Source organism: Musca autumnalis, unplaced genomic scaffold (assembly GCF_047663935.1).
Source record: "Musca autumnalis isolate F117 unplaced genomic scaffold, ASM4766393v1 scaffold_2, whole genome shotgun sequence".
Classification (NCBI taxonomy): domain Eukaryota; kingdom Metazoa; phylum Arthropoda; class Insecta; order Diptera; family Muscidae; genus Musca; species Musca autumnalis.
Window position 1 is genome coordinate 24039200 of NW_027411755.1, and position 27550 is coordinate 24066749.

Consider the following 27550-nt stretch of genomic DNA (forward strand, 5'->3'; position numbering starts at 1 on the left):
GTTTAATGGCGGCTAGGGAGTAAAGTTGTCTATCTTTCACTCTCAGTGTTAGTCCTAGAGATGATGTTGTTTTCACCATCATTTCTGAGTGTGTGTATGTTTGTGTATTTGTGCGTTGCTATGCTATGCTATGTCGTCTGTCTAGTTTGTGCCCTCCAGTTATTTTGTTCAAGCTCAACATTGCATCACACAAAACTTTCTCCTGCATGTATTTTTTTCGTTTTTAGATTGGAGTTAGGTTCATTTCTTCATTTCGATTTTTCAAGTTTTAGTTGTTTCTTTTTTTGTTTTTCTATTTCACTTTTCTCTTAGTCGCTGATCTCCCTTATCCTCCTCTCTGCCGCAACAACCATCATGGTAAGGAGGAGATGTTGCAACTTTATTTTCCCTAAATTAACTTGGTTTGTATGCTGGCATGCTACCATCAAACATTGCTTAACTGGGTGAGTATTGCGTGTGTGTGTGTGTGTGTAAAAAACCCCTCCGAAAACTGCCTTAATTTTTGGCATCGCTTAGGGAATATCGAGAAAACGATATTTTTCAGTTAACATACCACAAATGATTGAAACGAGGTAAATCGGGGAAGTAAGGTTGGGAAATGTTTAGAAGTCGGAAATGATAATTCATTACAACAGATCAACAATTCTATGATTCTCTAAGTGTCTGATGAACTATTGCCAAGACCTAATGGAGTACAAGTGTTAATACACAATATTGCCTACCCCATGTTTTCACCTGCCGTGTTGCAAGAAGTGAGAAGGTGCTATGAAAAACAATTACAAAATATCAAATAATGTACCAAACATTCTTAAAAATACATATAGTTCAAGTCAGGGTTTTGTGGGATGTTGTAAACAAATATTTTTATTTTAAAAATCCTCGTTTTAATGGATATTTTAAAAATATTTTTTTTTTTAAATCCACATTTTAATGGATATTTTAAAAATATTTTGTTTTGTTTTAGAAACATGTTTTATTTGATATTAAAAAATATAAAATTCACTTTTTAATGGATCTTTAAAAATATATATTTTTTAAAAATCCACGTTTTGATGGATATTTAAAAAATATGTTTTAAAAATCAATATTTTGTTTAAAAAACATTTTTTTTAAATCAATATTTTGTTGGAATTTAATATTTAAAATTTTTTAATTGATATTTTAATTTTTTTTTGTAATTTTTTTAATGGATATCTTAATTTTTTTTACAAAATCCACGTTTTAATTGATATTTTAAATTTTTTTTACAAAATCCATGTTTTAATGGATATTATAATTTTTTTTACAAAATCCATGTTTTAATGGATATTTTAAAAATATGTTTTTAAAAATCCACGTTTTGATGAATATTTAAAAAATATGTTTTAAAAATCAATATTTTGTTGGATATTTAAAAAACATTTGTTTTTTTTTTAATTTTTTAATGGATATCTTATTTTTTTTAATTTTTTAATGGATATCTTATTTTTTTTTTTAATTTTTTAATGGATATCTTAATTTTTTTTACAAAATCCACGTTTTAATGGATATTTTAATTTTTTTACAAATTCCACGTTTTAATGGATATTTTAATTTTTTTTACAATATCCACGTTTTAATGGATCTTTTAATGTTTTTTTTTTTTTTTGCAAAATCCACGTTTTAATGGATATTTTTTTTTTTTTACAAAATCCACGTTTTGATGGATATTTATAATTTTTTTTTTTTTAAATCCACGTTTTTGTTGATAATTTATAAAATATTTTTTAATAATCCACGTTCTGATGGATATTTTTAAAAAATATTTTTTAAAAATCTACGTCACCTTGGATGCTTGAAAAAATATTTTTTTTAATCCAATCGTAACGTGACCGTTGTCCTGCCCATGTCATTTAACTTATTCTAGGCGATGTTAATGCCGGAATTTGAAAGGAGAATATCTTTGGACCAACAGTCTGGAAAATGTAGTCGCCACAGTAAATTGCAGCTGCAAAAACATGGTGATTAGCAGGTCCAGATCTAAGCATTGATCACTTTGTGATAGATCGAAGACCAGGAGAGTGTGAAAAATGCGGCATATAGGGCTACTCTACACTCAGTAGCAACTTGTGGCGTACGATAGAGGTATCTGGAGAAAAGGAGATAGAAAGAACGTCTTTTCCGAATGAAATGAGAGAAATGGAAAAAGCGGAATGAAAAGATCGAAATGTGCTGGAGCCAGAATGAAGTCCCAAAATTCTAACAAAGATTGAAACATCAAACTTATTGTTTTGGTACAGGCGCTTTCTCCTGTAGAGATGTGCAAAGTAATTTGATAACAGATACAGATAGTGTGCTAAGGATAGGGAAAGAGTATTTTTCCAAACTAGTGGTATCCAATACTAGCGAAGACGACAAGATACCACAAATCCAATTCCAGAAGATGGATGGTATACATATATTCGTATAGCGCCGATGACATACGATTTAATACCGAGCTATTAAAACCGGAGACGACACAATAAAGTTGATAAGACTGTGTTCTCTAAATATAGCGGCATAACTTTGCTACCTATTGCTTATAAGATAGTGTCAGGAATATTCTGAAAACGACTAAAACCTATGGTTGCGAAATAATTGGACCATACCAATACGGCTTTAAACCTTGCAAATCCACCATTTACCAGATATTTAACCTTCAGATATTTTCAAATCATGGAAAACGGAGGTCCCAAATTTGGCCTTAGCAATATTATGTCCAACCTTAGTCTAAGAGGTTCGAAGATGGGTCATATCGGTCCACTCTTTCGGGTACCTGCCGCCATAAAAGTTCATAAATGTTCATTAAAATGGTGCGCAGGATAACTGTCGAAGGCAGTAAGCGATTTGGTCCATAAATTTCACATCGTAATATTTCTCCAAGATATATGTCAACTCCTTCGGGTACCTCCCACACAGAATTTCGGAATATTTCAGTTTAAAATCTGCTCTCGAATCCCTTTTCTATTTCTGTTGTAAAAACTTATATTCTACTTTTATTCGGTACAAGTTTTTTCAAGGGCAAGGTCATACTTCCTGAGAAAATGACCTGAAATCTGTAAAAACCCCTATGGTGCGCACGATAACTCTCGAAGGCAGTCACCGACTCATCCATAATTTGTACATCGTTATGTTTCTACGATATATAGATCCGGTTCAAACAAGGACTATATAGGTCCACTCATTTGAGTATCTCCCACATAAAATTTCGCACAAATACAGTGCGAAATTTTATGTGGGAGAGCTGCTCTCAAATCCCGTAGATTTTTGTTATGAAAACTTGAATTCGCTACCTCCATTACGACGGCACAAGTTTTTTCGGAGACAAGTCCAAACTTCTTGAGATAATGCCCAAAAGCTGCATAAATCCAGCCGGCACAACTGAACTGTGCCTAGAACCTCGAAGGCGAAACCGATTTGGTCCAATATTGTACATCGTGTTAAGTAGACGTCAGAAGTATTGTGTTTACTTATTTTCTTTATGTCCGAAGTTGAGACTCATACACGACTTATACTTTTTTACTTGTTTCAGGGGCAAGTCCATACTTCCTGAGAAAATGACCAGTTGTTGTAAAAAAAACTCCTATGGCACCATGTGTAGAGGCTGGAGCGCACGATAACTTTCGAACGTATCCGCCTATTCGGTCCATAATTTGACCTTCGCAAATTTCGTAAATTTAACCTTAGATAATGTTCGAAGATGCATCCAGGTGACTACCACGCAAAATTTCGGAAAAGTGAAGTTTGAGGCCAGCTCCCCAATCCCTTTGACTATTTTTGAAAACACTTATATTCGCTGCCCCAATTACGAAGGTACTCGTTTTTTTCAGGGGCAAATCCATACTTCCTGAGAAAATGACCCGAAATCAAAAAACCCCTATTGCACCATGTGTAGTGATTAGAGCACACGATAACTTTCGAACGGATGAACCAATTTGGTCCAAAATTTGTCCAAACTTAGTTTAAACTCGAAGGTGGGCCATATAGGTCCACTCCTTTGGGTACATTCCCCTAAAAAGTTAATAGAAATTTCACTAAAATGGTACGGAGTAACCGACCCTATTTTGCCAAAATATACTTTGATTCCATATCGGTCTTCTCCTTAGGTTACCTCGCCCACAAAGTTTAATATTTTTGTCTTCGAAGGTTTTTTGGAAAATTACGCCGATGCTACTCTCTGTGGACCTGTTTAAATCGATATTACGTATTTCGTGGGCAAGTCCATGCTTCCTGACAGAGTGGCCCAAAACCTCTAGGTTCTACGGTAACCAACTGATATGACTGGACAACACGCTATATATCGGAAAGAAATGACTCCTAAAATAAGACCAACTTCCAAAATGGACTAGGCTTTCGTAATATTTTGTCCAAACTTAGTTTAAGTTCGAAGATGGGTTATATCGGTCCACTCCTTCCGGTACCTCCCCCACAAAAGTTTGAAAATGTTCGGAAATTTTGTGCGCACGATAACTCTTGAAGGGAGTAATCGATTTGGTCCATACTTTGCACAACGTGAAATTTCTACCAGACTTAGATGAGGTTGCAATATGGACTCAATCGGTCTACTCCTTCGGGTACCTCCCACACAAAATGTTGGAAAAGTTCAGTTTAGGACCTGTTAACGAATCGCTTTGATTTTTGTTGTAGCAACATCTATTCACTGCCCCCATATAACGGTATAAGTCTCATCAGGGGCAAGCACATACTTCCTGAGAAAATAGCCTGAAAAATACAAAAAAAACCCTATGACACCTTGTGTAGTGAATGGAGTGCAAAATAACTATCGACGGATCTGCCGATTCGGTCCAAAATTTGGTCTTCGTAATATGTTGTGCAAACTTAGTTCAAGTTCAAAGTTAAGCCATATCGGTCCACTCCTTCAGTTACCTCCCCCACAAAAGTTCAAAAATATTCGGAAAAATTGTGCGCACGATAACTCTTGATGGGAGTGATAGATTTGGTCCATACTCTACACATCCTAATATATCTACCAAATATAGGTCAGGTTCGGGTACCTATCACGCAAAATTTCGGATAAGTTCAATTTAAGGCCTACTCTCGAATCACTTTGATTTTTGTTGAAACTACTTGCATTCTCTGACTCAATTACATCGGTAATTTTTTTCAGGGTCAAGTCCATACTTCTTGACTAAACAACCCGAAAGGTGTAAAAAACATATATTTCACCATATGTAGTGGCTGGAGAGCACTTCGTGATATTTTGTCGCACTTCGTGATATTTTGTCCAAACTTACTTTCAGTTGGAAGAGGGGCTATACCGGTCCACAACTTCTGGTACTTGCCCCCAATATTTAAAAAATGTCACTAAAATGGTATGTACGATATCTTTTTAACGGGGTAACCAATTTGGTCGAGACTTTGGACTACCTAATATTTTGTCCAACTTTAATTTCACTTCTAAAATAGCCCATATCGGTCCCCTCCTTAAGATACCTCCTCAACGAATGTTCAACATTTTTTCTAAGTGTATCTTAGAGTCTGTTCGAAAATCCTTTGGAAATGTATTCCGATGCTTTTAGTTGTGGTCCTGTTTCCTCTATTATGTTTTCCGTGGACAAGCCCATGCTTCCTGACATACTTTTCTCAAAAGTTATGCAATGACCCACTGAAATTGCTAGTGGGCGCGATATCTATCGAAAATATATGACTCTTAAAATAAGATCCACTTCCTTAATGGACTATGTCAATCCATTCCTTTAAGTACCTCCTCTGCAACACTTTTGAACTTTAATCCTAATCTACATTTTTGTCGGCAAGTTCAAATTTCCAACAAGTAAGAAAGTGTAAGTCAGCAGTGCCGACTGAGATATACCCTCAGCCTCGGACCCAAAGAAAATAACCAATAGCATACAAAACATGTTAACAAAAATATAAAAACGACCAGACGAGTCCTTAAGCAGCTCTCTTTCCAAACTTTGTGTGGGACGTATCGGAAATAGTGGTCCTATGTAGTCAATAGTCAATTCGAGGCTGTAGGAAACAATACGATGTTCAACGCTTGGACAATATCGCTTTCTTACGAACTACTCAAACGTTTTGCAAAAACGTACCTCCCACAAATTTTGTGTGGGAAGTACCCGAAGGACGGGACCAATATAGGCCCTATTCCGACCTGCTACATGACTAGATGAAATAATACGACGTGCAACGTTTGGACTAATCAGAATCTCACTGCGAGAGTAATCTTGCGGATTTGCCAGTTTACTTGGTTCCGTCAATGTCAAGGTTTGTTGGAGCTTTTAGGCCATTATCTCAGCCTCAACCTGCTGAAAAAAAATTTAAAACGATCCGAGAGGTGCTCTTAAACTTCACTTTACCCGAATTTATTGTGGGAGGTACCTGAAGTAGTGAGCCAATATAGTCCATATTTGAGCACGATATATATCTCGAAGGAATAATACGATGCGCAAAGTTTGCATCAAAACGATTGGTCCCTTCAAGAGTTATCTTCCACACCATTTTACAGAAAAATTTTGAACTTTTGTGTGGTTGGGTACCGGAAGGAGTGGACCGATATGGCCCATCTTCGAACTTAAACTAAGTTTACACAAAATATTGGGATACCCAGCATTTGGTACGAATCGGTTGATAAGTTAGGGAGTTATCGTGCGCACCAACCAGACAGACGGACAGACCGATAGACGGACGGACATGGCTAAATCGACTCCAAATTGGCTGAAACTAATTTCGTCCAAACATACTTGGGGTCTAAAATAGAGTTGTGCCAAAGGAACTATATGGAACTATCTAGTTCACTTCGCAGTTCCAACGGCCCACATTTTTTCTTTGAACAAACTGCGTATACTTAACATCACACGTTATATTTCATGATGTTACTCATACGTTTTGGAACTAGTACAAGGAAATAGGAACTAGATTACCCAACTCTAGTCTAAAACCGTTATTTCTTTGAGGCACATTTTTGGTCGTATCAAAGTGTATATACCCTCCTTAGCATAAATGCTGAGGGTATAAGAAATCAAAGTTCTATTGGAAATATGAAAAATTATTTTTTAAAAAATCCACGTTTTTTTAGCAAAATGCAAACATATTTTATTTAAAAAATTCACGTTTTTTGGAAGCCTAAAATCAAAGAGAAATATTTTTTGAAAAAATCCAAGTTTTGTGGAATGCTTGCGCCTATTCTCTCCTCATATCCTGACCAACTCTTTCCCAATTTGTTTAATGATTACCTTAATGAAATGGTTTTATCTTCCAAAACTATTTCTTATGGTCTAACCACATTTTATGGCCTTAAACACGTTTTATTTGTTTTGTTCTCTTCGATAAGTAGCTGTACGCTAACTATTCCTTCTTCATTATAGATTCCAAGGAAATATTTAAGCCCTAAGTTCACATTTTGTTATTGCCCCCATATCATGGTACCTCATGGTTTTAGCTAAACTTTCCGAACGAAACAGTCCCAAATCGCACTTTAAAGATTCTACTGCTTAAAAAACTTATCCGAAAAATGTTAGCCATACGTTGTCCTACATATAATGATTCCTCTAGGTCGAAGTTACTGTGATTTTTCACAGCGGGTTTTCAGATTATTTTTAAAGGATCTGAAGTTAGAAAAACTCCAAGCTCAAAGAGATTTATAAAGGCTGAACACACTTCGTCCTTGATGTGACGGAAGAGCTTTGTTCTTTCAAAAGCGATAGGAACTTAATGCCGTTCTTCATCTTTCAGATAGAAGTATAGGATTAGATAGAGAAAACCTCCCTCGTTCTTTCAAAACTTTACTTTCCTTTACCCCTAACCAAAGTAAACCATCATCACCGAAAACCTATTAAAATCTTAGTTTAAAGTCTTTGCTGTTGCTGCTGCTGCGGCAACTAGTTCTGGTGTGGTTGGCTGCTGGTTTTCTCGATACTGGTTGCATTTGCTTTTAAACTGTGACTGCAACGGTTACGGCAACATTTTTGACATCTTATCGTCTTAAAACTTTAACTAACAATATAAGTTGAAGTTTTTGCTTCATAGTCTAGGAACAGTAGCAACAACAACACCAGAAGCTGGAAAAAAATTGCAGCCATGACAGAAGATATATCCTCCTTAAAACTAACAATGTTTGTTAGCAACAACCAGTCAAAGTAAATGAGTTAAAGACAAATACCAAGATTGGCAAAGAAGGTCGTCAAGAAGAGTGTGTGACAGGAGGGGGAAAGAACGGCCAAACGAATATTGCCAGTAGGTGAAACATGATGAGAAAATAAAGTATTTTTACTTTTCCCTCTAACAAAGAAAATGAAGGAAAAACTTTGAAACTCCTTCAACAGTTTCCCTTGACTTTTTTCTTCATTTTGATTTAATTTGCTTGGCGGGAGAAAAAAGGGCCGTCACGCCACGCTGCTCCTTACCATAGTTGCACAAATAAGCCGTTCGGTGTATTGCGTTGTGCAATGAGTATCATGTCTTAGTGATTATTTACTTTATGTTTGCTCTCAAGATATTTGCAGCTGGAGCGGTAGTACACAAAATAACTGCAGCTTTAATTCTGTTGGAGAAAGTAATGTCAATAGTCTTCAGCTGTCAGTTCTTTTCTTCATTTTTGTCAACAAACAAAGCCACCCATATTAAACCTGCAAGTGGAGAAAGAAGTCATTTAAAAGTTTTTTCGGGTTCCTTTTATTTTATCCGGTTTCTTGCTTTCATTGCTGCACCTATTTTGTCTTATACATCTTATTTTCTTTCTTTGGAGTCCATCAAAGAAAATTCTTCCTCCGCTACTTTTTTTGTTAACATTGTTGCATTCAATAGAGTTTTCACCCTTCGTCGAAATAACTGAAAGCGAAAAACTTTACCTTTCTTTGTCTATCGGTTTCCGTTGTTGTTTTTTTTCGTTCTTTCTTTAACCGCCATTGTTTCCTTTTTTCTGTTTTGGACAATCATATCACACTTCAGGTAACCGTCGAAATTTACGTGCAGAAAAGTGAAAAGAATCATTTAAACGTGTTATTTATATGTCAGAGAGAAGGAGAGAATGAGTGAGGCAGAGAAAAATAAGAAAAGGATTCCAACACAAAATATCTAAGTTTAGCTTTGTTTTGATGTGCAACAGAAAAAAACTTGCACTTGTTTGGTGAAGAAGAAGTAGATGGTCGCCTTGATTGTTATTTTAGGAAATGTTGAAGAACAATTGTAGTTAATTTTCCAGGAAATCTGATGGTGAGTGTATTTTAGAAGTTGTTAGCGAAGGTATTTAGAAAGAAAAGCGCGCGAGTGATCATAAAATGCAACGGGTATGACCAACATCATCTGATATGTTAGGGTGAACGTTAGGGGGAATTTGATTATATGGAACAGTTGCTCTCTTAGAAATACGATTTATAAGTCTTTAAGCTAAATGAAAGCATTGCAGGTGTATGCAGATAGAAGAAAGCTTAAAGAGGAGGAAGATTGACAAAACGAATTTATAATCCCAAAAATACCTCTTTATATCTGAAATGAAGCGATGAAGCCTATGTGTGTAGGGTGTAGGGTCGTCAAGAAATATTGAGTAGGTTTAAACACCCATATTTAAAACCTCATTCTTATGACTAAAAAGGGTATAACACTTTGATAGATGGAAAATGTGCCCCAAATCCGTTTCATCCACTGTGGAGCCGATCTTGTCATGTCCGTCCATCGTCTGTCTTTCTGGTCAATACGATAACTTTCGAAGGAAGTAATTGTCCCATGAGAATAAACAGCCTGTGTGAACATTGTTTGAAATAAGTTTGGTAAAAGGTATGTTATGAAATACCCCTTAAACAACGTGAAATAATCATTTTAGAGTTTCGGAATGTTCTGATGAATTGATGGTCAGATTATTTGGAAAATTTTTAGTATGGTACTTGTTTCAACTCCCCACAGTTTAGTTGTTACTGTCCAGAATTTCAGAAATTATGTAAAATTTTCTATATTTTAACGATTTTGATGCGCTAGATGCAGCTTTTCCTAGTTCATCTGTTTGACACATATGTTCTACTACTTTAGGGCTACAATATTGCTGAAGACTGCAAAGCAAAATTCTAATTAGTTTCGGACAAAAAGGTCCGATCACTGGAATAAAGGCTCATTTAGGTCGGTTTAGATGAGGCCATAAAATGTAAACCCGATCTAAGAACACAAAACCCAATTAAGGTTTTTGTAGTCTCAATATGTACTTTCACAAAATGTCCATTAGAAGTTGTTTCCATTTCCAGTGTTGCACAGTGTTATGTGCACTTTTCGCTACAGAATGTTTAGCTAGTGCGTCCACATTTCCTGAGATATTAGTCCAAGAGCTCTTAAAAACCCTGCCGGCACTAACTAAAATGACTGATGAGAACGATCGCCGTGAAATTTTCAACGACGATGGTCTTTGTAGTGGTCTTTTTCGTGGATAGGTCCGCAATGTTCCGAAAGCCCTAAAAAAACCTACCAAAATGACTTATGGTCTCTAGAACTATCGAAATGGCTGACGACATCGGTCCAAATTTTGCACATCGTAAAAATTTCCTTAAGCTCAATCCTCGAACAGCTTTAAAGCTGCACTTAAGGGAAAATTTTTAAATTTTGCGAGGCAGCTAGCGAAATTTAAAAATTTTCCCTTAAGTGCATCTTTAAAGCTGTTCGAGGATTGTTTCAAAGGCAGTCCTTGCAGCCCTGATTACATTGCCATTGGAAACTTCATGTTTCCTGACATAATGGCCAATAAACTCTAAAAACACTAGCTATGACCAAACAAAATGTTTGATGAGCCCAATATCTATAGAAGGGAGTGACTGACATCGGTCCAACTTATGTAAATCATAATACACGGTGCGCCTGAACTAAATTTAAATGAAAGGTGCTTACACCTGGGAAGTTTTTTCGGATTCTGAAACTACGATGTTCCTTTTTAAGAAAAATCGAAAAACTAAAAAAATCGCAGGAGAGCTTTTTAAATAAATCGCGATTCAAATTTACATTTTTAAGGTTTTCGCTATTTTGCTTGGAAATCTTTGTGGTATGTAGTCTTTAAGACGTTTTTGTACATCATAACAATTACAAATTCTTTATTATGTTTGAAATTTGCAAAAAAAACTATAATATATATATAATTGTTCCACAAACATCCCATAAGGGACTTTATCAACCATTTTTTATGATATAATTCTTTTCCACCTCAGTGTCGTTCGTTGAGATTATTTAAAACTGGTCTCTTTCTACAAATTAATAAATGTATTGTACAAACAAGTAAAAAAGTGTCAGTCGGCTTTGCTGACAGAGGTACACTTTCAGCCTATGTATGTGAATTGAAGCTGTGAGCCAAATTATGGACTAAATCCGTTGACCACTTCGAGTGCTATAGTGCGCTCCAGCCACTACATATGGTGTCATAGGTATTTTTACAACTTTCGGGCTATTTTCTCAGAAAGTATTTACTTGCCCCTGAAAAAATTGTACCATCGTAAGTGGGTCAGTGAATGGAAGTTGCTTCAACAAAACTCAAAGTGATTCGAGAGCAGGTCTTAAAGTGAACTTAATTTTGTGTGGGAGGTACCCGAAGCAGTGGAAAAATATAGTCCATATTCGAACCTGATCTATACCTGGCAGATATATTAGGATGTGTAAAGTATGGACTTAATCGGTCACTCCCTTCAAGAGTTGTCGTACGCACAATCTTTCCGAACATTTTTGAACTTTTGTGGAGGAGGTACCTGAAGGAGTGGGCCGAAATGGCTTATCTTGGAACTTAAACTAAGTTTGCGCAAAATATTGCGAAGGCCAAATGTTGGACCGAATCGGCAGATCCGTCGGAGAGTTATGCTGCGCTCCAACAACTACACACAGTATCATATGGGTTTTTTTGCAACTTTCAGGCTATTTTCTCAGGAAGTATGGAATTGCGCCTGATGAAACTTGTAGCGTCGTATGGGGGGAAGTGAATACAAGTTGCTAAAACAAAAATCAAAGCGATTCGAGAGCAGGTCCTAAACTGAACTTATCCGAAATTTAGTGTGGGAGGTACCCGAAGAAGTGGACCGATTGAGTCCATATTGGAACCTAATCTAAGTCTGGTAGACATTTCATGATTTGCAAAGTATGGACCAAATCGGTTACTTAATTCAAGAGTCATCGTACGTACAAATTTTCCGAACATTTTCGATTTTTTGTGGGGGAGGTACCGGAAGGAGTGGACCGATATAACCCATCTTTGAACTTAAACTAAGTTTGTACAAAATATTACGAAAGCCAAAGTTTGGACCGAATCGGTTGATCCGTTCGAGAGTTACCGTGCGCTCCAACCAGCCAGACAGACAGACGGACGGACATTGCTCAATCGACTCCAAATTGTCTGAAACACATTTCGTCCAAACATACTTGGGGTCTAAAACCATTATTTCGATGCGGCACATTTTGCCCGTATGAAAGTGTATATACCCTCGTTAGCATAAATGCTGAGGGTATAAAAAGAATTTTTCTGTCGTTTGTTCGACCTTTCGAAGGTCAATAAAATCAAGATTATTGGGATTGGGGTCAATGTTCATATTTTATTTATTGCATATTATTTCCAATATTTCGAAATTACATTGAATTTCATCTTCAGGGATTTTTCTGTCGATTGCTCTTTAAATTGTATTTTTGGGAAGTACTTTCAATGGATGCACATTTCTAGAAATATTCTTTCTGTTCTTTCCTTCTTCGGCAAAGGACTTTGCGATGACAAACGAAATAAAAAAGAAACTGATCGGAAACAGATTCTTCTTTCTCAAAATCTCAAGAAGTATCAGTCGGCTTTGCGGACAGGAATATACCCTGAGTCTGTGTGAACTGAAACTTTTATCTATGGACAGATCGAATAGCGGCTACACAATCAATATCCTTTAGGAGATTTTCAGAATTGTGTAGCCATTTTCGGACGTATGAACTTGCACACAAAATATGGATTTTACCATTGATCACAAGTGTTGCGGAGGAGGTACCTGAAGAAATGGACCGGACCGACATAGTTCATTTTGGAAGTAGATCTTATTTTGGGAGTCATTCCTTTTAAAAGATATTGCGCCCACCAGTTATTTCAGTGCGTCACAGTATAATTTTCAGTTTTTTTCAGGAAATATGGACTTGCCCACCAAAAACACAAGGGGATGTACCCATTTTCGAGCTATAACTAAGTTTGGATAAAATATTACTAAAACCAACGTTTGGAACAAGTCTGTTGCTCCGTTCAAGAAAAATCGCACATACCACTGTAGCTAAAATTCTTGAATTTTGGGGGGAAATACCAGAAGGACTTGACCGAAAATCACCATCAACGAACTTCATATAAGGCTCGCAGAAATATTGCTATAAACAATGTGTGGACCAAAGCAGTATCCGGTTCGAAAGTTGTCGTGCGCACCAGCCACTACACATGATGGCCGTAGGTATTCCTTACAGCTTTTGGGCCATTTTCTCTGGAAGTATGGACTTGTCCCTGAAAAAACTTGTGTTGTTGTAATAGGGGCCCCGAGAACAATTATTGCAAAATAGCAAAGCCTTTCCAGAGAGGTCTTTTTATTTATTAATTTATTTTTTCATATTTTTACTTATAACTGAATTATTAGCTTAAAGGAAGTGGAGCCATAGCTGCTGAGGTCTTTAGCTTTTCGAAAGAGTGGATCGATATTTGGACAAAATATAACGAAGGCCAAATTTTGGACCGAATCGGTTGATTGAGAATTATCGTGTTCTCCAGGCAGCCACTCCAAATTTTCTGAAACAGATTTCTTCCAAACACACCTTGGCACTAAAACCATTATTTCGATGAGGCCATTTTAACTAAAGGCTGAGAATATGAAAAATGTAGTTTGGGAAAAATTGTGTTTATGGATTTTTGCTAAAATTCTGGGCACCAGAATTTCATTTTAAAAGTATTCAAGACTATCAAGACGAGAGTTTTCCTAGTTCCTGATAGGAAACCAAAATTTCTTTAAGAGAAGTCCGACGATTGGACCCCAAAAAAGTTTATTGACAGATGCACGATTGGGCAACAGAATTTGTCATTACATATCCGCGATTGGGTGATAGAATTTCATCATGGATAGACTCAATATTGCTCAGCATTAGTACTCTATCAATAAACCACTATTGGCCTTCAGAAATTCTTTGTGATAAGATCTACGATTGGACACCAAAATATCTTTGAGGAATAACTACAATGACAGTAACAACGATTGGACACCTGAATTTCAGAAATTGAAAAAATGACCATATTCTGACACCGCAGCGTGATAAAAGACAAAAAAAAAATAAGACACTTGTCTCGGCGTTTTTTCCTTTATTTATATAACTCCCAAATCTACCTGTAAATATGATTTTGAACTTTTGTAAAATAGGAAACAAAGGAAAGGTCCTCAACATTCCATGTTAACAACAAAATTAAATGTTAAGATATTTCTAAGGTTTTTCGATTGTACTCGTATACTCTTTCTTTTGGTCTTACCGAAGTGTTATCACTGAACTACATAACATTCACTGTAGTTGTGAGTTATTTGATAAATGATTCATCCAAAAGTATGTGTGGTTGTTCATATATCCATTGTTTTGAACATATGTATATTAACTCTGATATATTGTCAAAAAGGTTCTGAAAACAAGGGGAATTTCTCCAAGAAGTCTTACGTAATTTTAATTAAAAAAATAGTAATGAAAATTATGTCATCAGTAATATAAGTATAAATAAGGTTTACATCATTGCTAAATAAGTAATTTTCGCTAACATGAACTTTCAAAATTTTGGTCAGGTGGGCCCCCCGAAATGAAATCCTGGCTACGTCCCTGAAACTAACAGGTTGATTCTTTGAGAGGTATCGTGCGCACGAGCTAGACAGAAGACGAACGGATATGCGTAAATCGACTCCAAATTGTCTGAAATGGATTTCGTCCAAACATACTTGGAATCTAAAATAATTATTTCCATAATCTTGTTGGCCTAAATGTTGAGTGTATAAACAAATATTAAAGGAATTTTAGAAACAGTTTTCGGTGATTTTTATCGAATCGATCAATGAAAAAAAGAAATATGTATTTCGAGGTACTATTACATTACATTTTACCAAAGATATCACAAAAACTTCAAGACCCCGTACAGCATTGTAATTTGTAACAATTTAAAAACCTGAAAATCACAACAACAAAAATACACTTATGTGTTAGGCAATAGTTCAGTTATCTAATCGCTATATTCGTGTTCGTTTTCAAGTTTATTTTCGTAGATGTCGAAATATGCCTCCAAAAATAAAATATAAACAAACAAATTTAGGTGTTTTTCCCACAAAAGTTTACCCGCTAAGAACTATCCGCTCATTATCCAAAATTGACCAAACTTCTTACCTCGTGTAAACATTTGTCAGTATTATACTATAACTGCGAACTCTAGCGTGGTTATGGTTACTATACACACAATTAAAAGTGTGGAATTTCTGAATATATTCCCAGCAAAAATTAGGATCCGTCAGTCATTATGTAACCCATAACAAAGTAATGTAAGCAAAAATAACTACTTATATTACTCCTTACTAACCCAACAAACCAAATGTCTGATGTCTGACACGTTCAGATTTCGTTCCGATTTCCAAACGATTTTTCGGAGAGGAAATAGTTCAGATTTTGTACCGATTTCGTTCCGATTTCAGAACGAAAGTCGGAATGGAATTTCCTTTTCGAATTTCCCAATGATTATCTTCAGATTTTGTTACGAAATGGGACCGAAATCGATCCGATGTCGCTCCGACATTTCGTTCCGAAATTATGCCAACTACTTCATACAACTTTCGTTAAGATATCGTTACGATTTCGGACGTATCACCCGAATTTTGTTCCGATTTCGTTACGATGTCTGTACGATTGCTTTGCTGGGAAGTTATGAGTACGCTGGCACAGAGCTGGTGTGTCCGACTACAAATCAGAGGGTTGTGTGTTCAACGCTCACCGCCGGCCGGGTACTTTTTGTTAAACAAAACATCGAATATTTGGTGGTGCTTATGTAAGCGTTTTAACAACCCTCAATGTTCGTGTGCGTGGCCTAGTATGTAGTGTGTTCGGCTACAAAGCAGAAGTTCGTGTGTTGAAATCCAGCAAATAGCGAAATAAAATAAAAATATGAAGTGTGTTGAAATAGAAAATAAATTCCACATAAACTGATCTATAAATAAAAAAATATTTTTTTTAGAATAACTAGTTATTCTAGTGGTCATAGAATAACTATTAATTCAGTGCGACATGCCCTTGTTAAAATAATGGGTTAGTAGGGGGTTTTGTAAGTAGTTTTGGCTGCCAAAAATCAGTTACAAAACCCATTATTTTGGGATAATTTTTTTTTCGCTGGGTTAGGCTGTAACTCTGTTATCTGAGCACGTACATCAACATAATTGGCATCTATGGAAAGGTGGAGAGATCGTCTTTCAAAAATAACTCACATGGGAGGAATGTGTCTATCAGGAATAAAGATATAACATATAAATTAAATTTTTTTTTCCAATTTTCACACAAAAGTTTCGGTCAGTTTCACCCGCTAAAAACTATCTGATCATCATGTAAAATTTCAACCTTTTTTTTGTCATATTTACAATTTCGCGCTGATCAGTCTATGATTCCGACCTACAGAGCAGATACAAATTCGGATAAAAAGTTTGTTTACGGTCCATTTCACACCCTAAATATTTCACGATCATCACCAATAACAATAGCGATCTATTCTGATGTGAAACCGACCTCCATACCAAATTTCGTTACGATCGGTCCATATTTGCGGATGGAGTTTGATTACAGCTTATAATGGACAGACGGACGGACGGACACACATCGCTATATCGCTTTATCTCGTCGAGATATGTAACATTGGGTGTCTACGACGAATATTTCGCGGTGTTACATGAATTTTTAGCATAACAAACTTATAATATCCTTCCCACATTGCGGAGTAGGGTATAAAAACGAGGACCTTTGTTGATATTGTTATACCCTCCACCATTATATGTAGTGTGTAAATTAATTTGTCACGGGTGCCCCCTCCCGATTTTCGGTATTGTGAGAGAGCGCTTTAATTTAATATTGCGTGTTTTCGCAGGATTTAAAAGCTCAGCTTGGTAAATTGTAAATACCGGTCCATATATTGGCAAGAACAAATATGATGCCCATGTGAGCTCTCGTAAAGGGTTTTGCTACATTATCCTTCTAAGGTGGATACTACTAGGTATTTTGGACTTTCAATTGGTAGAAAACCTCCACGCATCAGTTAATATGTTCTACTTTTCCAAGAAATAAGCCTTAAAATGGAGGAAGAGCTTAGACCTACCATCACTTTTTCCCCGGAATGTTATGTTGACCTTAATAACCAATTTTAAACATTTACAGTTGATCAAAAATGTTTTTGTCAGACCTTCCCATACACTTGGAGCCACTATGCAATATGGTGCAATGGTTATAGCATGTACAAAGAAATAAGTTGATTTTAAATTCAGTAAGCTATTGTCAAACCTATCAAATATTTCAGACATGTACAATTGTCCAATCATGTCGCTCGATAGAAGCAAATATTTGAGGTAAAATAATGCCAGTCTGCACTATTTGATACTGAAGAAGTGTCCCCCCCCCTACCACTCGTTGAAAAGTCTGTTTACTTAGTGTTTATTTACAAATATCCTAATCAGATAAAGTTTAGATAATGGTCAAGAGTTTACGATTTTGTTTGAATGTTAACTATGAAAACTTCTTATAAGACATTGGTCATGTCTAATATCAGTCTTATAAGAGTACCTTTGAACACATAACGGTTTGTAAGTACTTTTCAATTGAAAGTATCAATTATCCTCTCCAATTATAGTGTAGAACAGCTAATTAGTTTGAATTTTACACATTTTGTCGACTTCCACAGAAGAAACAATTATAATGAAAGTTAAATGACTTTACCTTTAATTGTTTTTGTTGTAAGTTTATTCCATTGGTTGTAATGCCACAATAACACACATTTTTTATTTAACAATTTCCGTTAAACAACAATTTTGTTCGAACTTTACATAACACATTATTAACTATTAATTCGTAATTAATAAAACGTTAATTTAATTTTTTGTATTTAAAATTATAATTTTCCTTTAATTTACCGACTTTTCCACTGTTATGTATTTTTATAAATTCTTTAAATATTTATTTTCGATTATTATTTCTTATATGTATGTATATTTATTGAAAGATTTCCACACCCGTTACTCAATTTCTTATTAAATTTCAATTAATTTCAAATCCTTGTGTTTTTTAAAACAATTCACATTCAATTTCTAATGAAACACATTTTTATTTCTCTTAGCCACGAGACAATTGTAATTCCGCTTAACACAACCGTTTTCCTTAACAGACAAATTGTTACTAAATGTTTTAGTGAAACTGTTTGCAAAAGGATATGTAAGGATGCCGTATAACAATGGTCCTAGCAACGAATTCTTTGCTTTGCTTCACACAAGCGACCGGCTGAATGTGTGTTTGTGTGTTTTATTGGCATTATGGTTTGTTATTGGTATTTATTGTTAGGCACGAATGGACTTCGTGTTTGTGTTAAGAGTAACACAGTGAACACGAAGTTGTTCGTTTTGTAAGAGAGTGTTATACTCTCGGTTATTTTTGTTATTATTATACGATACGTATTGTTTTCATGGAAATAAGAGCAGTTTGAAAGAACTTCGAATTGTATGATATGTGAAAAGAAAGAGAAATATATTACAAATGTTAACAGCAAAGAGCACGATGGCGGAAAGCCACATCTTTTTTAAAACATGATAACATGAGGTGCTTTTTCGCCTGAAACATATGTTTCGTCGTGCAACAAAAATGTTTCAAACAAATTTCTTTGAATAAATTGCAAATTTTTAATCAACTATAAAGTGTGAAATTAAAACTTTTTTATTTTTGATGATATGTGCAAAATTTTAATAATATCTCTTTCTAATTGGTAGTGTATTGGAATCACCCAAATATTGGATTGTGCAGAAAATTTCACGTACAGAAACAAAAACGTCGGTCAATCTTCAAACGAAACTATAAACTAAACCAAACTCCTATCAAATTCTAGATAAAAATTATTGTTCGTTGGTGGATATTGTACTATAGTGTGTTTGTGAGTCCCCTTAATAGAATTGGCTAACTATACTTCACAAAGGGCTTTTAGATCTTCAAATTTAGGGATGCACAAAACAATATGTGTGACTGTAGTGGTAAGAGTACCAAAATTACTCTCCGATTGACCACAACATTTAAAAATATTGCTTCTAATATATTTTCTTATTTTTTGAATATCGATGCCTAACTTCCTCAGCCTCGTATCTTAAAAAATGCGATTTGACTTTTTTATTTGAAACTATTTCTATTTTTGTGTTTTATTACTGCAACCAGGGTTTCGGAGTCGGAGTCTACGAGTCGGAGTCGAGCAATTTTGCTGGAGTCGGAGTCTGAGTCGAAAAAAATAACTCGACTCCGACTCCGGGCAAATTTTTTTCTACATTTTATAAATATAACATTAAATTCGGGACACCAATTTTTTCGAAAAATCATTACTTATTTCAAAAGAAAGCTATAAGAAAACATATAAGCAAACAGTACATACATATATTATACTAAATTAGAGGATATTTACTATCATTTGAAGTCTAGTCTTTTCATCTCCAATTTGTTTACACAATGCATGTCGAGAATATCTTTTTGGTTCAATTGATCCTTTATATTTTTGCAAGCAAAAGTCTTGTTCCTTCCATGTCCTTTTTGTCCTTGAATTGAAAATGTAATAAAGATCAGATTTACTACATGAAAAAATTCTACAGAAATGTTCTTCCGAAAATTTTATGTAGGTTCCTCACATCCAAGATATCGATATTGTCACGTTTTTATTGTCCTTTCGCAGTTCGACCCGCTCCATTCTCAAAAAAAAAAAAAAAAAAAAAAAAATACCTTATGTTAATGTATTTCGGTACATTCCGTATTAGTTATTAACTATGTATGAAGTTCGGATGTTTACTGTGTTATGACTTTTTTTACAACCCCACGGTGCTCTTGAATCAAATTTAAATGGAAGGTGCTTACACCTGGGAAGTTTTTGCGGATTCTGAAACTACAATGTTCATAGATGAGAAAAATCAAAAAAACTAAAAAAATCGCCGGAGCGCTTTTTAAATAAATCGCGATTCAAGTTGACATTTTAGGGGTTGTCTAGGTTTTTGCAATTTTGCTTGGAAACCGCAAGTCCTGTCAAAATAGTAATAAAAAATTTTTGTAGCTATCAAAATTATCTACAAGATTGACCTTAATGATACTGTCGTAGGTTTTACAACTTTTGAGATATAGAAGTTGAAATTGGGACAATTCAAATTCAATTCAATTCTGTACCGCCTCCTTATAAAACAATGTCATGACTGCAATTTCCCAAATTAAACTTATATATCTAAAAAAAATGGTACAACCTAGGAAAAATTACATAAGCCATTCTTGTAGAGAATTTTCACAGCTATAAGATTTTCTCAGGTCCCATGCCGATAAGACTTGCCGTATTCAAGCAAAATCGCGAAACCCTGACAAAAAAACCTAAAAATGTAAACTGACCTTCTTTATCTCTAAAATGGAACAGCCTGAGAACAAATCATAAACGCCAATCCTGTAGAGAATTTTCACAGCTACAACATTTTCTTTAGCTCCATTTCGATTGGACTTGCGGTTTCTAAGCAAAATCGTGAAAACCTAAAAAACACCTAAAAATGCGAATTTTGACCGCGATTTATTTAAAAATCCCTTCAGCGATTTTTTCTTGTTTTTGGATTTTTTTCATCTATGAACATTGTTGTTTCAGAATTCACAAAAACTTCCCCTGTGTAAGCGGTTTTCATTAAAAGTTAGTTAAGCGCACCCTTCATGACATTGTTTTGTAAGGGGGCTATACAGCCAGTGCATTGTCCCAATTTGAACTTCAATTTCTCAAAAATGGTAAAACCTACAAAAATACCGTAATGGTCAATCTTGTAGAGAATTTTCATAGCTTTCATTTTCTTCAATCTCATTTTGATAGGACTTGCGGTTTCTAAGCAAAATCGTGAAAACCTAAACAACCCCTAAAAATGTCAACTTGAATCGCGATTTATTTAAAAAGCGCTCCGGCGATTTTTTTAGTATTTTTATTTTTCTCATCTATGAACATTGTAGTTTCAGAATCCGCAAAAATTTCTCAGGTGTAAGCACCTTCCATTTAAATTTGACTCAAGAGCACCGTGACCCCTTATCCCTGTATAATATTTTGATGCGATTTACATAAGATTAGATATAATATATATAATAATATATATAATCTTAATTATTAGGAGATTCGATAAAAAATCTAGTAAATATGTACATCGAAATCTAGTAATTCATCGAACGATTTAATTCTTCAAATTGTGTTTGCCCGTTTATGACCAAAAACTTCAGTTCTATGCCAAAATTTTAAAATTTGAATTTTTCTTTCCATTATTTCCGTAAAATCTAATATTTTTTACATAATCGGCCGATGAAGGACTAAACTTTGTTGTCCTTGATAAGCCCACAAAAATATTTTTTATATTCCAACGAATGTTTTCTAAAGAATATTTTAGAAAAAACCAACAAATTAGCCTTTATGGGCTCAAATATAGGAAAAAGTTAAAAATTTGTGCACGTTTTATTAATTTTTAGTGGTATTGGAATTTACCCTCGGAGTCGGCCCGGAGTCGGAGTCGGAGCCGGAGTCGTGAAAAAATATTGTCTGGAGTCGGAGTCGAGCTGAAAATACCTCGACTCCGAAACCCTGACTGCAACCACTTATTATGTCAATATGTTGTCACGGTTCTCTAAATATTAATAAAATATATTCTCGCATCCCATTCATTTCTGTTTTCATAACTGCCTCAAACTCGTATCTTAATACCTGAGCATAGATGTCTGACTGGCAATCAATGCCCAGGCGAAACGGCGAAAGCTGGTATCTTGAAATTTTGGGTGAGGGTTAGTCTTGGGGCGTAGGTGGTCGATTTGGGGTTTTGGAAAATTCGTATTAAACAGGTTAAAAAAGTGCCTAAATGTACTAAAATTTTTACCATTTGAGTGATTCACTGGTAATCAACGTGTAGGCGAAACGGGTAAATCTAGAATCTTAAAATTCTGAGTGAGGGCTCCTATTGGATTGTAGGTGTGTTTGTAAGAGAACAAGTAAAAAAGTATAAATCGGCTTTGCCGACAGAGATATATCCTAAGCCTATGTGAATTTAAACTTTAATTTACGGACAGAGACATACACTCAGCCTATGTGAATTGGAACTTTCATCTACGGACAGATCGAATGTACTTAGGGTCTTTTCAGGAATTTGTGGCACTTTTTGGAGATATGAACTTGTCGATAAAAATTTGAGGAGGGAGGAGGGAATGGACCGACATAGTGCATTACGGAAGTGGATCTTATTTTGAGAGTCATATCTTTTCGAAAGATATCGCGCCCACTAGTCATTTCAGTGGGATATCGTATACCTGTTGGACCAGTATGTCAGGAAGCATGGGCTTGTCAACGGAAAACATAATATGGCGGTAAACAGGCCCACAAAGAACATCATGGGTATACATTTCCAAAGGATCTCCGAACAGACCCTAAACTACACCTGTAGTGCGATTCTCTAAATCATTTTTTGAGTTAACAACAAAAATCGGTAAAATAAAAACGCAACATTATGAACGAAAAGTTTACGACTACTTTTTATTCGTCGCTAACTTACAGAAAAATATCGTTAATTACCGAATTTTTAAGCACTTTAATTTTACCGATTTTTGTCGGTAATTCGAAAAATGTGTTAGACACAAATGTTGAACCTTTGTGGTGGAGGTTTTCTAAGGAGAGGACCGATATGGGCCATTTTAGAAGTTAAACTAAGTTTGGACAAAATATGACGAAGGCCAAATTTTGGACCAAATCGGTTTATCAGTTCGAGAGTTATTGTACTCTCCAGCTACTACATATGGTGCCATAGGGGTTTTTTACAACTTTCGGGCTGTTTTCCCAAGAAGTATGGACTTGCCACTGAAAAAACTTTTACCGTCGTAATTGAGACAGCGATTGCAAGTTGCTTCAACAGAAATCAAAGTTCGTCAAGAGCAGGTCTTAAAGTGAACTTATCCGAAATGTCGAACCTGATCTATATCTGGTAGATATATTAGGATGTGTAAAGTACGGACCAAATCGGTCACTCCCTGTAGAAACGATTCGTGAATAGGTCCTAAACTGAACTTTTCCGAAATTTTGTGTGGGAGGTACTCGAAGGAGTGGACCGATTGAGTCCATATTGGAACCTCATCTAAACCTGGTAGATATTTCACGATGTGCAAAGTATGGACCAAATCGGTTACTTCCTTCAAGAGTTAGCGTGCCCACAAATTTTCCGAACATTTCCGAACTTTTGTGGGGGAGGTACCGGAAGGAGTGGACCGATATAACCCATCTTCGAACTTAAACTAAGTTTGGACAAAATATTACGAAAGCCAAATTTTGGACCGAATCGAGAGTTATCGTGCGCTCCAGCCAGACAGACAGACGTACGGACATTTCTAAATCGACTCCAAATTGTCTGAAACACATTTCGTCCAAACATACTTGTGATCTAAAATATGGAAATAATGGATTTCGATGAGACACACTTTGCCCGCATGAAAGTGTATATACCCTCGTTAGCATAAAAGTTTTCGGAAAATTTGTGCGCACGATAACTCTTGAAGGAAATAACTGATTTGGTCCAAAGTTTGCACATCGTGAAATTTCTACCAAACCAATATGGACTCAATCGGTGCAATTCGTGTACCTCCCACACAAAATTTCGGAAAGTTCAGTTCAAGACCTGCTCTCGAATCGTTTGTTGTAGCACCGTGTATTCACGGCCCCCCCATACGGCGGTACAAGTTTCATCAGGGGCAAAACCCTACTTCCTGAGAAAATAGCCTGAAAGTTTCAAAAACCCCTATGACACGGTGTGTAGTGGTTGGAGCGCAAGATAACTCTCGAACGAATCTGCCGATTTGGTCCAAAATTTGGCTTTCGTAATATTTTGTCCAAACATAGTTTAAGTTCGAACATAAGCCATATCGGGTACCTCCCCCACAAAAGATCAAAAATGTTCGGAAAACTTGGACTATGTTTGCCCACTCTTTCGGGTACCTATCACACAAAATTACGGATAAGTTCACTTTAAGACCTGCTCTCAAATCAATTTGATTTTTTGAAGCAACTTGCATTCGCTGTCTCAATTACAACGGAAAAAGTTTTCTTGGGAAAACAGCCCGAAAGTTGTTAAAAATCCCTATGGCACCATATGTAGTAGTTGGTCTAAAATTTGGCCTTCGTAATATTTTGTCCAAATATAGTTTAGGTTCGAAGATAAGTTATATCGGTCCACTCCCTACGTACCTCCCCCACAAAAGTTCAAAAATTTTCGGAAATTTATGAGACCGATAACTCTTGTAGATAGTGACCGATTCGGTCCATACTTTACACATCCTTATATATTCACCAGATATAGATCAGGTTCGAATTTCTACTACATTTGTCCACCCCTTCGGTTAAGTCCACTTTAAGACCTGCTGCCGGATCACTTTGATTTTTGTTGCTGCCTCAAATACAATGGTAAAAGTTTTTTCAGTACATACTTCTTGAGAAAACAGCCCGAAAGTTGTAAAAAACCCTAATGGTATCATATGTATTGGCTGGAGAGCACGATAACTCTCAAACTAATAACCGATTTTGCTCAAAATTTGACTCCCAAAATAAGATCGACTTCCATAATATTCTCTGTCGGTTCATTCCTTTAAGTACCTCCTCCGCAACACATTTGAACTTAAAACCTAATACGCATTTTTGTCGGCTAGTGCAAAAGTCCAAAAATGGCCACAAAATTCTGAAAAGATTCTAAGAACATTCGATCTGTTCGAAGATGAAAGTTTCAATTCACATTGGCTGAGGGTATATCTCTGTCGGCAAAGCCGACTGATACTTTTTTACTTTTTTACTTGTTTGTTCACAACTCATGCTGTCGAAATATACAAAGTTTATTTGCAAATTTATAACAAATACAGACTAAAATAGGAATTACCTACTGCTTTGAAGTGAAAATAAATGTATTGCATAAGGAAGAGCAGTACTATAAAACTAATCATTATACCCTATACCACAATGTGGAAAAGGGTATTATAAGTTTGTTTTGATAAAAATTCATGTAACACCGCGAAATATTCGTCGGAGACCCCCAATGCGGTATACCAATCTTAATATCTCGACGAGATAAAGCGATTTTGAGATGTGTGTCTGTCCGTCCGTCCGTCCGTCCGTCTGTCCATTATAAATTGTAAACACGCTCCAGGCCGCAATTATGGACCGATCGTCACGAAATTTTGTATGTAGGTCGGGTTCAGATCAGAATAGATCCCTATTCTTATTGGTGATGATCGTGAAATATTTAGTGGGTGAAATGGACCAAAAACATAATATTTATCCAATTTTCTAGTGGCTCTGTAGGTCTCAATAATAGTCCGATCAACGCGTAATTTTAAATAAGGTAAGAGTATATCCCAAAGGAGAAGCTTGCAATTTGAGATGGCGATCGGATAATATTTAGAGGGTTAAATGGACCAAAACTTTTGTGTGAAAATTGTGCAAATTTTTAATATACAGCTTATATCTTAATTCCTGGAAGTGACATTCTGGTTAAGTGAGATATACTTGAATGTGGAACGCTTGACCTTTCAATTGATGCCAATTATGCTGGTGTGCATGATCAGATAACAGAGTTATAGCCTGATATATTCCGTTATTTGTTTGTAGTGTAATAATAAACTCGCTGGAAGTCGCAATTATACATCAATAATCACGAAATTTTGCACCGGGTTAGAGTATAGGTCGAAAAAGATGCCTACAATTTTGAATGATGATCTGATATTCTTTAGCGGGTGAAATGGACCATTACTTTTGTATGAAAAATATAAAGATTTTATTTTTGGTAGATATTTTAATTCCTTGAGGACATATACATTTCCCAAAGTAGCCTACATATGGAAAAAAAACTACTGATCTTTCCTCTGATGTAAATTGCAATAAAGTGTTTGCTAGATAACGGGCCTACTGCCTAATATATAATGGGTTCTGTGTAGAGAACCACATTTTTATCCCATGCTATATATTGTCTCTCCAAAAGTTTATGTAACACCACGAAATATTCGTCCTTGACCCTTTATTTGGTATGCCGAAATTCATATATCGACGAGATGAAGCGAGTTAGCGATGTGTGTCCGTCCATTAAAAATTGTAAACAAGCTTAAGTCCGCAATTATGGACGGATTGTAACGAATTTTTTAAGGAGGTTGGGTTAGGGCCAGAATAGAAATGATTAGTTTTTGGGGATGATCGTGAAATGTTCAGGGGATGAAATGGACCAAAAACAAAATTTTAGCGGCTCTGTAGGTCAAAATAATAACCCGCAAAATTTTAAACAAAGTTTGAGTTTACGATGAAGAAGACGCATACAAACCAACGTGAAGATCAGATAATACTTTGCGGGTTAAATGGACGGAAACTTTTGTGTGAAATTGGTAAAAATATCAATAACGTAGCTGTTAAACAACGGAAGTAGTAGTACTACATAAGTGGGTTTCTTTACATTTTAGTTTGTGTGAACTAAATTTTCCTTTCCTGCTACAAAAATGTCTTTGTCATGCTAGATAACTTTTTGGTTTTGGTCATAAGTATTATACATTACATCTCTGATATTTGATAAATTTTCACAATCATTGAAAAGAAGTTCCGTGGAGAGCGATTGCCCAGGGATAGTGGTATAGGGTATCCCATGGTCGGCTCCGTCCGACTATAGCCTTTTCTTACTTGTTTTTTTTTTAATAATTTTTTCAATCGTTGATTATTTAAAGATTATTTTTTCAACCTCCAAACAATCGTGTTCAATCGTAGATTTTTTAAAAAATATACTTTTAATCGTGGATTCTTTAAAAAAATATATTTTTAAGCGCGGATTTTCTAAAAATATTTTTTTCAGTCGTTGATTTTTTCAAGGGTGTATTTTTTAAAAAAAATTTCAGATCATGCTGAAATAGTTTTTATACCCTACACCACTATGTGGGGAGGGTATCATAAGTTGGTTTTGGCCAAAAACGCGTCGAAATAATGGTCGTAGACCCATACATACATTACTTACTTACTTAGTTGGCCCATTACAGAACATTTGTTCCATAGACCGAACTAAGGAAAGATGTCCATTCCTCTCTGTTTTTCGCTTGACTTTTTGGAATACCGCGCCTTTTACCGCCAGACCCATTTTCGCAGATTCTGCTTCGACCTTCCTAAAGGTATCAGTTACTTCCTTTACTGATCGTCCCATGATGTCTATGTCATCAGCATAAGCAAGTAACATGTGGCTATTGGTGTAAATTGTGCCATTTCTTTTGACATTTGCATCTCGTATTACCTTTTCCAGCAAAATGTTGAATAGGTCACACGAAAGGCTGTCTC

At 35.6% G+C, this 27550-nt stretch overlaps 1 protein-coding gene across 4 annotated transcripts in view; it reads right to left on the reverse strand.

Annotated features, from left to right (window-relative positions):
• DIP-theta (Dpr-interacting protein theta) overlaps positions 1 to 18380 on the reverse strand; it is a 328764-nt gene extending 310384 nt beyond the window's left edge. For all 4 annotated transcript variants that reach the window (XM_073967266.1, XM_073967264.1, XM_073967265.1 and 1 more), the window contains exon 1: positions 17923 to 18380. The gene's annotated coding sequence lies outside the window, so the exon portion shown is untranslated. The remainder of the gene's footprint in view (positions 1 to 17922) is intronic.
• Positions 18381 to 27550: the final 9170 nt, after the last annotated feature.